The sequence below is a fragment of the Macaca mulatta genome, chromosome 15, assembly GCF_049350105.2.
Source record: "Macaca mulatta isolate MMU2019108-1 chromosome 15, T2T-MMU8v2.0, whole genome shotgun sequence".
Taxonomy (NCBI): Eukaryota; Metazoa; Chordata; class Mammalia; order Primates; family Cercopithecidae; genus Macaca; species Macaca mulatta.
The window spans coordinates 107,484,110-107,500,242 of NC_133420.1; the positions used below are offsets into that span (position 1 = coordinate 107,484,110).

At 42.5% G+C, this 16,133-nt stretch overlaps 1 protein-coding gene across 11 annotated transcripts in view; it reads left to right on the plus strand.

The window, feature by feature from the left end:
- Nucleotides 1–16,133, plus strand: part of GCNT1 (glucosaminyl (N-acetyl) transferase 1) — a 59,957-nt gene that overhangs the window by 30,738 nt on the left and 13,086 nt on the right. For 3 of the 11 annotated variants that reach the window (XM_077966274.1, XM_077966270.1, XM_077966269.1), the window contains one exon: nt 10,950–11,005. The exons of 3 other annotated variants lie outside the window; for them this stretch is intronic. The gene's annotated coding sequence lies outside the window, so the exon portion shown is untranslated. Of the gene's footprint in view, nt 1–1,081; nt 1,174–6,572; nt 6,695–9,907; nt 10,002–10,949; nt 11,006–16,133 lie in introns of those variants that run through there. 5 more of the 11 variants (XM_077966273.1, XM_077966275.1, XM_077966277.1 and 2 more) reach the window with 5 other exon arrangements.

A 16,133-nucleotide genomic window follows, 5' to 3' on the forward strand; every position in this document is an offset into this window, starting at 1 on the left:
CTGGGCAACAGTGCAAGACCTTGCCTCTACAAAAAGTACAAAAATTAGCCAGGCATGGTGGCCTGTGCCTGTACTCCCAGCTATTCAGGAGGCTGAGGTAGAAGGATCGCTTTGAACCTGGGAAATCAAGACTATAATAATAGTAAGCTTTGGTTATGCCACTGCACTCTAGCCTGGGTAACAGAGTGATACCCTGTCTCAGAAAAAGAAAGGAAAGAAAAGAAAAGATTCAGCCACTGGTAATCAAATCACAAAATGAAACCTTGATGATGTACCATTTTATAGTTGCAATATCGGCAAAAATAATTATACAGTATATTTATATGCAGTCATTTAACATTATATGTAATTAAAATGTATAGTAAATTTAGAGCAAATGGTATCCAGATGTTACCAGGGACAGTATAAGTATGGTTTATTTGGAAGGCAGACAAGAGGCATAGAAACTTACAAGTAGTGACCTAAAATCCTTACTCCTAGGAATTCCAAGGAAATCCTTTAAAAGCAAAGAGAAAACAAAGCTATGAATATACAAAGCTATTCATAGTTCATGTTTATAACAGTGTAATTTGGAAATACCCTTAATATCCAACCAGAAGACGAACTAATTGTGACAAAAACAAATGAAGATACTTTGATAGCCAGTAATCGAAAAAGAATAGAAACTGAAATCCCTGCTGCTATTACATCTGAGCAAAAATATGAGTGTATTGTGCAAAGGTAAGTACCAGAAGAGAACGGGGAACGTGAACACAGAGGATGTGTCAGTGAAGTGAGATTGTCAATGGATTTTTGTTTTTGGGAAATTATATGCTTTGCAAATATATTTAATTGGAGCTTATTTTGGAGAACTGTCACCACTTTATCCCAGTTGGCAATTTTTAAAGAAAATTACTGAAGTGAACATAACAAATGCAAACATTTCAGCAGTGTTTGAATAAACATCCTCTCTCCGAAAAAGGAAGATCCTCACTGAATAGTTTTGAGTGTGTGCTTCTCACAGTTCTTCCAGTGCGTGTTTATAATATATTTATCTGGAGGCTGTTTTTTTTGTTTGCTTGTTTGTTCGTTTTCAGACGGAGTCTCACTCTGTCGCCCAGGCTGGAGTGCAGTGGCGCGATCTCGGTTCAAGCGATTCTCCTGCCTCAGCCTCTTGAGTAGCTGGGATTACAGGTGCGCGCCACCACACCCGGCCTTCTCTGAACGTGCTGAGGTGCAGCTCATCGCTGAATACCACATCATCTCACATACCTCTTTTCATGTCATTACAATGAGCATTACTTCGTTCTTGGCTTTAGTGCTAATTTCAAATTCAATAACTGTACCACAATATCATTTAGATGATGTGAAATGGAGAATAAAGATTGCCGCTCAGGTTTATGAAGCTGTTTAAAGACACAGTCACAGCTTAGATCACAAATAAGTCCCTGAGGCGACTCTGTTGAAGAGGTTGCTCTGATGTGTCTTAGCACTGAAGCCTTCAAAAAGAGAGTTTGTAACATTCATATCCGCAGGAAGATTTGGGAGATTTCCGAGCTCCTTGAAAGGTTAGGAGGCAGGGCAAGGTATAATTAGAAGCTGTTAATAACCGGATCCAGTGTTGTTCTTGGCCAGAAAGAGAGACTATGCTGTGTTCTCTTTGTTCCCGGGGGAGTCAGCCCTGGGCTGAGCCCTCGCCTCACCTCTTAATCCCAGTAAACTGGAGTAAATGACCATATTCAGAGCAGTGAAAGCCTGGGTTTCTTTACCTGGTAAGTGAGAATAAAAATAGCTACTGACAGGGTGGTTGTGAGAATTAAATAAGAAAAGTATGTAAAATGCTTGGCAAAGTATTTGCTTATTATTAACAGTTTCCTAAATTCTGAGATAACTTTGTAAAAGCACCATCCATTTGATAATCATCTCTAATCATCTCTAAAGGAAGTAAAAAAAAAAAAAAAAAAAAAAAAACCACCACCACCACAGTAATGAGCATACTTTGTGTCAGTGGGTATCAATTTTGAAAAATATCAGTGTAAGGGAAAAAATGTTCTCAGACTCGGGGAAATACAGTACATAGTAGTATTTTGCCTTATAGTTGCCCCCCGCCCCCATCACGCATCTGCTAAGGAACAGCAAAGTGCTTTATCACTTAGGAATTGGGGACCTCCTATATGAGTCCAGCTGCTTCTTTGTGCAGGTCAGGAGACCAAAGTCCAGAAAGGTGAAGATCAATCCCAAAGACAGGATGAAAGTACCACCCAGTACAGTTTGAAGCAGGTTGTTTTCTGGGTTTCTTTTTATGGTTTTGTTTGTTTGTTTGTTTGTTTGTTTTGAGACAGAGTCTTGCTCTGCCTCCCAGGCTGGAGTGCAATGGCGTGATCTCTGCTCACCGCAACCTCTGCCTCTGAGGTTCAAGCGATTCTCCTGCCTCAGCCTCCCATGTAGCTAGGACTACAGGTGCAAACCACCATGCCTGGCTTATTTTTGTCCTTTTAGTAGAGACGAGGTTTCGCCATGTTGGCCAGGCTAGTCTTGAACTCCTGACCTCAGGTGATGCTCCCACCTCAGCCTCACAAAGTGCTGGGATTACAGGCCTGAGCCACTGCGTCAGGCCTGGGTTTATCTTTAGATACACATTTTAGAGTATCTAAAATCATGTTAGGCTCCCAGACAATAATTTAGAACCTGTAAGTACTGAACTTTCATTTCCTTCTCTGGAAAAGACTATGAGCTATTAAGGCATACTTAACACAAAGCATCCAAGATGCTGCCCTACATTTTTTGGGAGAAAGGAAGTGGATTTTGTAATATTTGGACATTTGTTGTTTTTTTTTTTTTTACTTTTTGAGTTCATGCTAATTGAATAGACCCAAGGAATAGTGTGGGTAAAGGGGTGTGAGACAAGCCTAAGACTCGACAGAGGCCACTCCAAAGCACCCACATGGATAGGTTCACAGAGACAGAGTGATGTGGGATTCAGTGCTGAAGGGAGAGACGACGATAATTCCTGTTTATTGAGCATCTGCTGTGTGTACCGGTCACTGTGCTTGGCACTTTGCAGGTTACTTAAGCATCACTGACCAAATGAGATGGGTCATTACGATATCTTCATTTTTCAGATAAGGAAACTAAGGCTCAGAGAGGTTAAGCAACTTGCGGAAACCATGCATTTAGGAAGTAGCATGGGCTATGTCTTCACTTCTGTTTGACTTCCACTTCTGTTTTGCTCTGTGGCCTCCAACAGTGAATGATGTTGGATTTCAAAGAGGGGCAATCATTGTGGTTTGGGAAAGGACCACGGGAAGGGGTTGAGCTGGATTTTGAACATGTAGAGGAAATTGGGCAGAGAGTGCTTTTCATTTTTGCTAATGGTTAGCCTTCTATTTTGTCATCTGGAATAAGGATACTTACTCTGACAGTCACATTTAGCAAACTGAAAATCCAGATTTGAGAGCTACCTCTAAAAACAAGGAATCTAGAATTTGGGAACTAGCATTTCTGAGACCAAGCCATTTAGGAGCCTCACGTACTTGAAATTGGGACTGTTTAGAAAACCCAAGACATGTGGCCCATGTGACACACAGGATGGGTGACCTCAGGGCCAAAAACCCAGGGCCACCTCATCTTTAAGAGGGGACAACATGAACTTTAATTTTCCAATCTAAAATTTTGTTTCATAAAACTGTGGTGTTCTATTTGGTATTATAAACTACCTACTTTTAGATTTGAGAAAAAGAAAAAAGTCCATTACTCTTTAGTGTCGAATTTCAAAGTAGACAATGAGATCTTTTATTCTCATTTTTGGTCTGCAGTGATAATGAGGTTGAAGATTGCTATTTAAAAAAACCCTGTTTTTTGTATGTATATATGTATAGATATTTCTGCACAAGCCCATCAAAGTCAGCCTCTGCAAATGAAGTCTCCTGCCTGAGAGGACAGGTTTTTATCATGTAAAAGTGAGTTTCGCTGTTACTTAGACTTTAAGCAAATTGGGTAACAGTAAAGGTGCATAGGCAGTCGGAAACACACTGACCTTTTGGAGAAAGTTGGACAACCTTTGTTCTTTTGTCTCTAAACTTTCATGACACTAAACTCAAAAAGGTTATTTTTTTTTTTTCAGACAACCTGAGGTCATACCTACCTATATGCTAATATATTTTTCTTCACTGTCTTCTCTTAAATTAATTTTTTTTTTTATTATTTACTGAGACAGAGTCTTACTCTGTCACCAGGCTGGAGTGTAGTGCTGCAATCTTAGCTCACTGAAACTTCTGCCTCCCAGGTTCAAGCGAGTCTCATGCCTCAGCGTCCCGAGTAGCTGAGACTGCAGGTGTGCACCACTACACCTGGCTAATTTTTGTATTTTTAGTAGAGACAGGGTTTCACCATGTTGGCTGGGCTGGTCTCGAAATCCTTGCCTCACGTGATCTGCCCACCTTGGCCTTCCAAAGTGCTGGGATTACAGGCATGAGCCACTGTGCCCAGCCTCTTAAGTTAATTTTAAAAAGCCTCTTCTGGGGCGGGAGCGGTGGCTCACACCTGTAATCCCAGCACTTTGGGAGGCCGAGGTGGGGGGATCACGAGGTCAGGAGTTTGAGACCAGCCTGGTCAACATGGTGAAACCCCCATCTCTATTAAAAATACAAAAATTACCTGGGCCTGGTGGTGCGTGCTTGTGATCCCAGCTACTCAGGAGGCTGAGGCAGGAGAATTGCTTGAACCTGGGAGGCAGAGGTTGCAGTGGGCCTAGATCATGCCATTGCACTCTAGCCTGGGCGACAGAGTGAGACTCTGTCTCCAAAAAAAAAAAAAAAAAAAAAAAAAGCCTCTTCCATGTAACATTCTTCATCTCACTCACTTGCCTGCCCTGAAGGTGCATCTAGTCACATAGTAAGCCAGCTGCATCTCTTAAAATCATAACAAAGAGGTTGAAAACTCCCAAGGTTAAATCTGAGGAAATTCAGTGCATTAAGCATATGCGCACTGTTGTGCAGCCATCTCACATTATCCATTCCTAGAACTTTTCATTATCCCAAACAGAAGCTCTGTTCTCATGGAAACATTAGCTCCCCATTCTTCCCTCCCGCAGCCCTGGAAACCACCACGCTACTTTCTGCCTCTGCACATTTTACTACTCTAGGTACCTCTGTAAGTAGAATCATAGTGACAGGTGAAGCCAGCTGGGCTTCTGAGTCCGGTGGGGACTTGAAGAATTTTTGTGTCTAGTTAAAGGATTGTAAATGCACCAATCAGCACTCTGTAAAATGGACCAATCAGTACTCTGTAAAATGGACCAATCAACGTTCTGTAAAATGGACCAATCAGCGCTCTGTAAAGTGGACCAATCAGCGCTCTGTAAAATGGACCAATCAGCAGGATGTGAGCAGGGACAAAGGAATATATAAGCTGGCCATTCCAGCCAGCAGCAGCAACCGGGTTTAGTGCCCTTCGAAGTTGTGGAAGCGTGGTTCTTTTGGGTTTTCACAGAACGTCTTGTTGGTGCTCACTCTTTGGGTCCTCCATACCTTTATGAGCTGTAATACTCATTGACGAGGGTCTGCGGCTTCATTCCTGAAGTCAGCGAGACCACGAACCCACCGGAGGAACAGATAACTCCGGACAGGCCACCTTTGAGAGCTGTTAACACTCACTGCGAAGGTCTGCGGCTTCACTCCTGACAGGTCAGGGAGACCACGAACCTACTGGAAGGAAGAAACTCGGGACACATTTGGACGTGTGGAGGAACAAATTCCGGACACACCATCTTTAACTCTCACCGGGAGGGTCGGCGGCTTCATTTTTGGTCAGTGAGATCCAGAACCCCCCGGGAGGAATAAATTCCAGACGCAATAGCATATCTGTTCTGTTGCGTCTCACATTTGAGTTAGCATAATGCCTCCCGGATTCATTCATGTTGTACCCTGAGCCAGAATTTCATTCCTTCTTAAAACCAAATACTGATCTGTTGTATGGATATACTACATCTTGTTTATTAGTTGCTTTTCTTAACCATTAGGATGGTCTTCATTTGGATACGATACAATCATGGACATTCCTTTGGCTTTCAAGAGAATTAATGAAATTTGTATGGGTAAAGCCACATATGTATTTCTAGCAATACATTTTAAATTTAAAGAGGTTGGATATTGGTATTGAGAAAGCACTGCAACTAACAGCAGAGGTTTTGGGGTGACTTTTTTGCTGTTGAAAACACAAATACTAATGTCTTGAGAGCATATGATTGTAGAATCCTTTTTGAATCCCTACATTTTCTCATTTTCATTCTTGCTTTGGTACTGAACTGCAGCTAGAATATGCAAGCCCTGCTGATTTGCCATGGGCCCCGCTATGGTGGCCAAACATGATGGAGAAAAGAGATGGGCCTGAGAACGGGGAGCCCTTAGCAGGATCATTCTTGTGTATCAGGTCTGCCCTGCTGGTTGCCCTCATTTCATCCTTCCCCTTTTCTTTTTTGGTTCCATTAATGTATCGTCTCCAGGTTCTTGGGAAAAGGATTCGCCCAGGCCAGGTATTGGGTGTTCTTTCATCCTTTCAAGATACCATTTCATGTTTATTTTTATTTTTTTGAGACAGCCCTTCGCTCTGTCACCCATCCTGGAGTGCAGTGGGGCAATCATAGCTCACTGCAGCCTCGACTTCCCAGGTTCCAATGGTCTTCCCACCTCAGACTCCCAAGTAGCTGGGACCACAGGTATGCACCACGCCTGGCTCATTTTTGTATCTTTGGTAGAGACAGGGTTTCACCATGTTGCCCAGGCTGATCTCAGACTCCTGAGCTGAAGTAATCCGCAGCACCTCGGCCTACCAAAACGTTAGGATTACAAGCGTGAGCCATTATGCCCAGCGCATTTTGTGTTTAAAGAGAGATCAGATGAGAACAGCTTTGGCCTTTATTCTTGTGTGTGTGTGTGTGTGTGTATATATACTTCTCACAAAAAAAAAAAAAGTTTCCAGAATGTCTTGGCTCTTCTCCATTTCCTTATTTTTGGGGGACAGTTTTAGCCTTTGCACAATTACCAGGCAAACCTCATTATACACAAGAGGGATCATCCCAGGGGAGGGCAGAGCTGGCCCTGGAGCCACTTCTGTGGCTCCTCCTTTGCAGAACTTTCTGCATCCTACTTCTCAGGTGGGCTCGTTTCTGTGAGATCATTTAAATCATTCTGTTTGCGTGTATGAGTGACAGTGACCCCATTTATCATTACTGTTTTCATTACTGAAACTTGCCCTTGTTTGCACAGACGTGCTTACAAATTTACTCATCGTGGCTCACCATATTGAGAAACAGATTTCGTGTCATAATAGAGTGGAGAAGGACGTCCTTAGGGTTTCGGAACCTAAGTGGCAAACAGCTGTTATCTCTTACTCACCTTCCTCTTATTTTTAAAACTGCTTTTCATTGCTATCACAATCTCCTCTTCCTCGCAGGCTTCCTTTGCTTCAGGTTTCCCCTAACTGAGCAAGCCAAGAAGTCGGAAATGCATTTCTCTCCTATTTTCTAATATCTAAATCTTACCCATTTTCAAGATTCAGGTCAATTGTAATTGAGGAAGCCTTCTTGGATCCTTTCTTTTCCTCGACGAATTTACGGTTTTCCACTTTGTGGCATAGACTGAGGTATATTTCATCTTTCCTGCAAAGTCAATAGGCAGAAAGGGTGCAAGTGGGTTCTTCCCCCAGGCTGTCAGCTGGTGTGTCCCTGGTATGCCTTTGGGAGAGAGAGCATGGGGAAAGAGAGGATGCTTTTTCTTCTGTTAACGTGCTAATAAAAACTATTTTCATTACTGATTGAAATGCAAGGGTTATTTAAATGACATTTTGTCTCAAAGTAGTATAATGATTACATGAAAAAAATTCTATAGAACTTTTCGTGTCATTAATTCAGGTATGGAGAACTGGTATTTTTTCTTCTGTATGTAAACTACACAGATGAAACCTAATTTTATTTAATTTTATCTAATTTAGAAGGCATCAAATTTCATTATGTATTTTAACATTTTTATATAATTACAAAATATGTTTTAATATAGGATTACTCAGAAAAAAGAAAAAAAAAGGCTGGGCGTGGTGTCTCACACCTGTAATCCCAGAACTTTGGGAGGCCAAGGTGGGAGGATTGCTTGAGGCCAGGAGTTCGAGACCAGCCTGGCCAACATGGTGAAACCCTGTCTCTACTAAAAATACAAAAATTAGCCAGATTGGTGGCATGTGCCTGTAATCTCCTGGGAGATTGCACGACTGCACTCCAGCCTGGGCGACAGAGCAAGACTCCGTCTCAAAATAAAATATATATATGTATGATTAAATAGTGGCTGGAATTGTAAAAAGAAACCAGAATGAAGGAAAGGAAATTCCTGTACCCATTCTGCTTAATCAAGACTTTAGGACAAGCTTGTCATCCCACAGCCCAGGATGGCTTTGAGTTCTGTCCTACATACATGTGTAAACTTTCTTAAAACATTATGAGATTTTTTTTGTGATTTTTTTTTTTTTTTTTGTAACTCATCAGCTATTGTTAGTGTTGGTGAATTTTATGTGTGGCCAAAAACAATTCTTTTTCCAGGGAATAAGGCCCAGGGAATCTAAAAGATTGGACACCCCTGCTTTAGAATATTGATTTGTATCAGTTATATCTAAAAACCGATTACCATCTTTATAGGTCTTAATTTTATCACTACCTGTAAGGCTTTTTTAAAATGTAGTTCTTATTTTAATCAGAGTTATGAATGCACGTGATTTAAAAAAGATATTTCCACAAGCGTGTCAAGAGCTATGAAGGGTCTGAGATTTTACCCTACTTGAAAGCTTACAAGCCTGTTACAATTTTCATGGATCCTGGCAAAAGACACAGACTTCTGGGCCAGAGGTGAAGTGCCGTTTATGGACCTGTATTAAGCAGTCGCAGAGGATCAGCATTTTTCCTACAGGTTGCTAGAGCCTTACTTCCCACAGGGCAGTATGAAGAGGGCCAAGTGATAACTACAAACAGTGGGTTGCATTATGGGAAAGAAATCCTGAGCTTAGAGAAACCAAATCTTTTATAGTGGGCAGTAAGCATGCTGTGCTTTGCCCCAGGTGACATCGTCTTTATTATGTTGTCAGTAAGAAGGTTTGCCCTTTGCTAGGGAGGGAAATACCATTTCTCTCTAGGCTGTTTGCTATAAAAATAGCCTTGAAAAAATTATCTGGAACAAAAAGACAGTACCTCACTTGCAAGATGTACAGAAATGCAAGGCACTCACGGAGAATTGCCTCCCAACAAAGAGTTGTACTTATGAAAAACAGCATGCTTCTCCCAATGGCCCCCCAAATTTCCTACTCCCTAGAACTCCGTTGTCCAATAGAAATACAATGTGAGAAATAAAATTTTCTAGTAGCAGCATTAAATAAAAAGAATCAGGGCTGGGCGCGGTGGCTCATGCCTTTAATCCCAGCAATTTGGGAGGCCGAGGCGGGCGGATCACAAGGTCAGGAGATCGAGAGCATCCTGGCTAACACAGTGAAACCCCATCTCTACTAAAAATACAAAAAAAAATTAGCTGGACGTGGTGGCGGGCGCCTGTAGTCCCAGCTACTCAGGAGGCTGAGGCAGGAGAATGGCGTGAACCTGGGAGGTGGAGCTTGCAGTGCGCTGAGGACAGTGCATTCCAGCCTGGGGCAACAGAGTGAGACTTTGTCTCAAAAAAAAAAAAAAAAAAAAAACAGGTACAAAATTTTTTTTTTTTTCCTTTTGAAACAGGGTCTTGCTCTTTTACCCAGGCTGGAGTGCAGTGGTATGATCTTGGCTCATTGCAGCCTCGATTTCCTGGGTTCAGATGATCCTCCCACCTCAGCCTCCGGGGTAGCTGAGACTATAGGCGTGTGCCACCACACTGGGCTAATTTTTTTTTTTTTTTTTTTGTAGAGATGGGGGCCTCACTGTGTTGACCAGGCTGGTCTCGAACTCCTGGACTCAAGTGGTCCTCCTGCCTCAGCTTCCCAAGGTGCTGGGATTACAGGTGTGAGCCATTGCACCTGGCCAAATTAACAGTATATTATCTTTGGTATAACAGAATTTTATAATGTTAATATGTAAACAATATAAAATTATTAGTGAAATATTGAAATGATACATGTGTCTAATATTTCCATTACGATGTAATAATAGTATCTTACATGATGTGGTGGTTAAAGTGAAATATAGTCCTACCAAAACAGTAATGTGTTTAAGGGAAAGATTTTATACTGCTTCAAGTTTTAAAATGTAATTAATTAAAATGAAAATTATTTGTTGAGACTAGCCTCATTTCAAGTGCTCAATAGTTGCATGTGACTACTGGCTAACATTCTCTGCTGCATAGCCCTGAAGATAACCATTTTCAACTTTTTACAGATTTCTTTAGTTGGGTATTTTCATATCTCTAAATAATAATGCTTATACGGTTTCTAAATTATTCAGCTTTAAGTTCTTTCTACTATTAAAGAGGTTTTGTTGTTGTTGTTGTTGTTTGTTTTAATAGAGACAGGGTCTTTCTCTGTCACCCAGTCTAGAGTGCAGTGGTGCAATTGTAGCTCACCGTAGCCTCGAACTCCTGTGCTCATGTGATCCTCCCATCTCAGCCTTCTGAGTAGCTGGGTCTACAGGCATGCACCACCACACCCAGCTAATTTTTGAATTTTTCTTGTTTTTGTAGAGATGGTATCTCACCATTTTGCTTAGGCTAGTCTCAAACTCTTGGGCTCAAATGATCCTCCAACCTCAGTCTTCCAAAGTGCTGGGATAACAGACACGAGCCACCCCACCTGACCATTAAGGAGGGTTTAATCCTCTTTCAACCAAAACCCTCCACCACACTTGGATTCATTTCCTGGCTGTCTGTCATCCCCAAAGTCAACGATTCTGAAAAACTTTTTGTCGTGTGTATGTATTTTGAAATATGACATGGGGTCTTGCTATGTTGATTCAGGTTGTTCAGGCTGATCTGGAACTCCTGGGCTGAAGTGATCTTCCCACCTTAACCTTGTAAGTAGCTGGGATCGTAAGTGTGTGCCACCATGCCTGGCCTGAAAACTTTTTTATTTCAGCACTGTTTATACTCTAAAAAATCACTGAGGATCACAAAGAGCTTTTGTTTATGTGGGTTATATCTATTGGTATGTATTCTATTAGAAAGTAAAACTGAGGCCGGACATAGTGGCTCATTCCTGTAATCCTAGCACTTTGGGAGGCCAACCCAGGAGGATTGCTTGAGGCCAGGAATTCAAGACCAAGTTTGAGACCAGCTTGGGCATCATAGTGAGACCCTATCTCTACAAAAAAAAAAAAAAAAAAAAGAGACACCGGTCGGGTGCACTTGTGGTTGCAACTACTTGAGAGGCTAAGGTGGAAGGATCACCTGAACCCAGGAGTGTGAGGCTGCAGTGAGCCAAGATCATGACATTGTACTACAGACTGGGTGACAGAGTGAGACCCTGTCTTAAAAAAAAAAGAAGAAACAAAAATCTTAAGTATTACTTCTGTGAAAATAACAATAAGCCCTTTATTTTAACATAAGTAATTTCTTGTGAAAATCTTTTTAGAAAAGTTAGAAGAATAACAGTGTTTTTGTAGTTTTGCAAATCTCTTTTACTGTTTGGCTTAATAGAAAATACCTGAATTATGATACTTCTGCACTTACTCTGTTGAGAACAAACACATCATGTAGCCCCTGGAAAACTGCACTGTATATAACAGAGGGAGTGAAAAGGGTGCAGAATGGCCTAGTATTATTATGAAAATAGTTTTGAGACGCTCTGTATATTGTCATGCTTTTTGTTTGACCACAACTCAATGTTTGTATTATTATAACCATGTATAAACTGAGCCTAGCATACCATGATTGCTTTTTTTTTTTTTTTTTGAGATAAGAGTCTCTCTCTGCTGCCCAGGCTGGAGTGCGGTGGCACCATTTTGGCTCACTGCAACCTCTGCCTCCCAGATTCAAGAGATTCTCCTGCCTCAGCCTCCCGAGTAGCTGGGACTACAGACGCGCGCCACTACACCTGGCTAATTTTTGTGTTTTTAGTAAAGATGGGGTTTCACCGTGTTGGCCAGGCTGGTCTCGAACTCCTGACCTCATGATCCGCCCAACTCAGTCTCCCAAAGTGCTGGGATTACTGGCATGAGCCACCACGCCCGACCATGATTTCTTTTATTGTACGTACTTGTTGGCATATTTTACTCACTTGTACTCAATGGCATTTTTTCATATTGTTTGTTTATTATATGCACTTCTACGTTTTTTGGAGATGGAGTCTCACTCCGTCACCCAGGCTGGAGTGCAGTGGTGCTATCTCAGCTAACTGCAACCTCCACCTCCCAGGTTCAAGCGATTGTCCTGTGTCAGCCTCCCAAGCACCTGGGATTATAGGTGCATGCCACCACACTCAGCTAAGTTTTTGTGTTTTTAGTAGAGACAGGGTTTTGCCGTGTTGGCCAGCCTGGCCTTGAACTCCTGACCTCAAGTGATCAGCTCGCCTCGGCCTCCCAAAGTGCTGGGATTACAGGTGTGAGCTACCGCACCTGGCCTGCATTTTACTTATTTAATTCTGAACTCTACCTTAGTTAACAAGTCTCCTCTAAATCCATTAATTTACAGCAGGGGTTCTCTGTTTCATCTCAGATATTTTCTGGAGCTGTTCACTTGCTTTAATTAAGGACTGGTTTCTTCCTAGTACTCCCACGCAACCGTCATCTTGGGCTTTCCCTTTGTAATCTTAGGATTTCTGTTGCCTCATTTATATTGGGTCCCTTGATTACTGGATCCTGTCTCTTCCTTTTTTTTTTTTTTGTTTTTTTGTTTGAGACAAAGTCTCACTCTGCTGTCACCCAGGCTGAAGTGCAGCGGCTCAATCTCGCTCACTGCAACCTCCGCCTCCCAGGTTCAAGCGATTCTCCTGCCTCAGCCTCCCAAGTAGCTGGGATTACAGACGCGCGCCGCATCTGGGTAATATTTGTATTTTCAGTAGAGATGAGGTTTCGCCATGTTGGCCAGGCTAGCCTCGAACTCCAGACCTCAAATGATCTGCCTGCCTCAACCTCCCAAAGTGCTGGGATTATAGGCGTGAGCCCCTGTGCCTGGCTGGATCGTGTCTTTTTCTTCATGAACAGTAGAGCACAAACTTGGGGGCCAGATTATGTGGATTTGAAGCCTAGCTCTTCTGCTTACTAGCCATGTGATGCTGGAAGAGCTATTTAACCTCTTTGTGCCTCAGTTTCCTCATCTGGAAAATAATACTTTCTATGTAGCATTCTCCTGAAGATTCTATGTGTTAATACAGGTAAGTCATTTAGAAGAGTTCCAGAGCGTATTAAGCACTCCAGGTTAGTGATGTTAATGCTCTTAAAGTTGCTGGTGAATTTCATCTTTTAGTGGCATGCTTCTCATAGTAACCTGCTGAGAAAGGTGCATGTGACTTTGCTGGTATAAAAATGCCTTTCTGTTACACCACATTCTACCAATAGCTTGGCTGGTTACTTAGAATTCCAAATTGAAAATAGTTTTCTTTCAGAATTTGGAAAGCATTGCTCTATTTTAGTCTACCCTTCAGCAGAAGGTGGGCTGTAAATTGCACGGTGTCAGCTTTCCCCATAGTCTGCTTTAGGATTCAGCTTTCTGAGATCTCACTCCGTTGCCCAGGCTGGAGTGCAGTGGGCAGTTATCATTCACTACCTCTAACTTTCACATTTTTGATGCTGCTACTTCAGTTGTATTCTTTGTGTTTGAGGGACTTAGGCTTTTTTGAAAAATTACTTATTATCATTTTATCTTAAACAGAGTATGCTTTTAGATATCTTCAGTCCCTGCAAGTGTGGGGAAATAGAAACAGAACTCTTCTCTGGCAGTCAGAAGAAAGAATAGGGCTGGGTGTGGTGGCTCATGCCTATAATCCCAGTGCTTTGGAAGGCAGAGGTGGGTGGATCACTTGAGGTCAGGGGTTCGAGACCAGCCTGGCCACAATGGTGAGACCCTCATCTCTACTAAAAACAAAAACTAAAAAAAAAAAAAAAAGACAGTAGATCTAAATTTTTAGCAGAAGAACTTGGCTGGTTCCTCATGGCCAGCCACAGTTAGGGTCTCAGCTGTTTGTTCAGTGTGAGACCACAGAGGAACTAAGCAGCTCACTGCAGGGAGTCACAGACAGCAGTCAGGTGTCAGTGACTACCCTCCAAGCAGGGCAAGAGTGTGGTGGGGACAGAGACCAAATGCCCTGAGATGAGATGAGGCTATAAAAGTGCAATTGGCCGGAAAGAACTCCACCCTGAATGGCAAGGCCTTTGCCTTGTAATCTTATCTGCTTCCTGCTCCTTCCCTTGACCTGCCTTGGGTGGCATTTGGGCTCCCTCACTTGGGTCACCGTCCTTCAAGATAACTGGCATGGCTTTGACATCAAACACAGTAGTTGGTATTTTGCTCCAGTCACAGCAGCCTCTGGGACACAGAACAATAGTCCTTGGGGAGTCAGTGAAATTGAAAAGTATTCACTGGGACTAGAAGCCAAATGAACTTAGACCATGCTTCCTGCTGCTGAAGGGCAGTAAGTTGGTGACCCAGGTTTATCCATCAGTGGTCTGCTTATGCACAGATGTGTGCATATGCTTACGTGCGTATGTAGGCAGGAGCCACCACGCCCGGCCAGTTTTGTCCTCTTGAAGATGTCTCCGCCAGGGCCTTCTGACTGGTTCCAGTCTGCTGTGGTTGTCTGTTGGCTTATTATATGGCCAAGATGTTCCTTGACCTGGGGATTCCCTTTTCTTTCTTCTTCGGTTAGATCTCCTTTCTGATTCTTACTAATGTCCTCTCCTTTCTTGGTTAATAATACATATATATATTTGAGACAGGGTCTCACTCCTGTTGCCCAGGTTGGAGTGCAGTGGCACGATCATGGCTTACTGCAGCCTTGATCTCCTGGGTGGGAGGCCACCTCAGCCCCCTGAGTAGCTGGGACCACAGGTGCACACCACCACATGCAGATAATTTCATATTTTTTGTAGAGACAGGGTCTCTCCATGTTCCCCAGGCTGGTCTGGAACTCCTGGGCTCAGGCGATCCACCCGCCTCCACCTCCCAAAGTGCTAGGATCAGAGGCATGAGCCATGGCACCTGGCTAATAATTATTGAATATAACTCATTCTCCAGTAGCTTTCTGAGGAAAGGTACTTAAAAGTATATATTTTGATACCTTGCCTGTCTTAATACGTGTTTATTTACCCTTACTTTTTTTTTTTTTTTTTTTTGAGATGGAGTCTCACTGTGTCCCTTAGGCTGGAGTGCAGTGGCACAATCTTGCCTCACTGCAAACCTCTGCCTCCCAGGTTCAAGTGATTCTCCTGCCTCAGCTTCCAAAGTATCTGGGATTACAAGTGTGTGCCACCATGCCTGGCTAATTCTTTTTGTATTTTTAGTAGAAATGGGGTTTCACCATCTTGGCTAGGCTGGTCTCGAACTCCTCACCTCAAGTAATCCACCTGCGTCTGCCTCCCAAAATGCTGGGATTACAGGCATTAGCCACCACATCCAGCTTTACCCTTATTTTCATTAGTTCATCTGATTATAAGAGTTCTTAGCTGGGATTGTTTTCTTTAGCACTTTTAAGGCATTACTCCATTGTCTCCTGGTTTCTGTGGCTGGTTTTTGTTCTGCTTCTGAATCCATTTTATGCGGGTTAGTTTCCCTCCTCCCCTGAAAGTATATGCAGTATTCTTCCTCCCATTGTCCTGATATTTCATGATTAATGAATACATCTTGGTGTGGGTCTCTTGTCATCCACTGTGCTGATACCCTAGGAGATTTTCCAATCTAGAAACCATTCTTTCATTTTGGGAAATAGTCTATTTAGTTGACGACTTCCTTCCATTTTTCTTTTTCTTCTGTTTTCTTTTTCTGGAGCTCTTATTCATATGGTAGGTCTCCGATCTGGTTCTCTAAATGACTGTATGTTTTCTCTTATTTTCTCATCCCTCAGTTTGTCTATTTGCTCTACTCCCTGAGAGTGTTTCTCACTTTATCTTCCAACCCTTCTGTTTAGTTTCTCTTTTTCTTTTTAGCCGGAGTCTTGCTCTGTTGCTCAGGCGGGAGTGCAATGGCACACTCTTGGCTCACTACAACCTC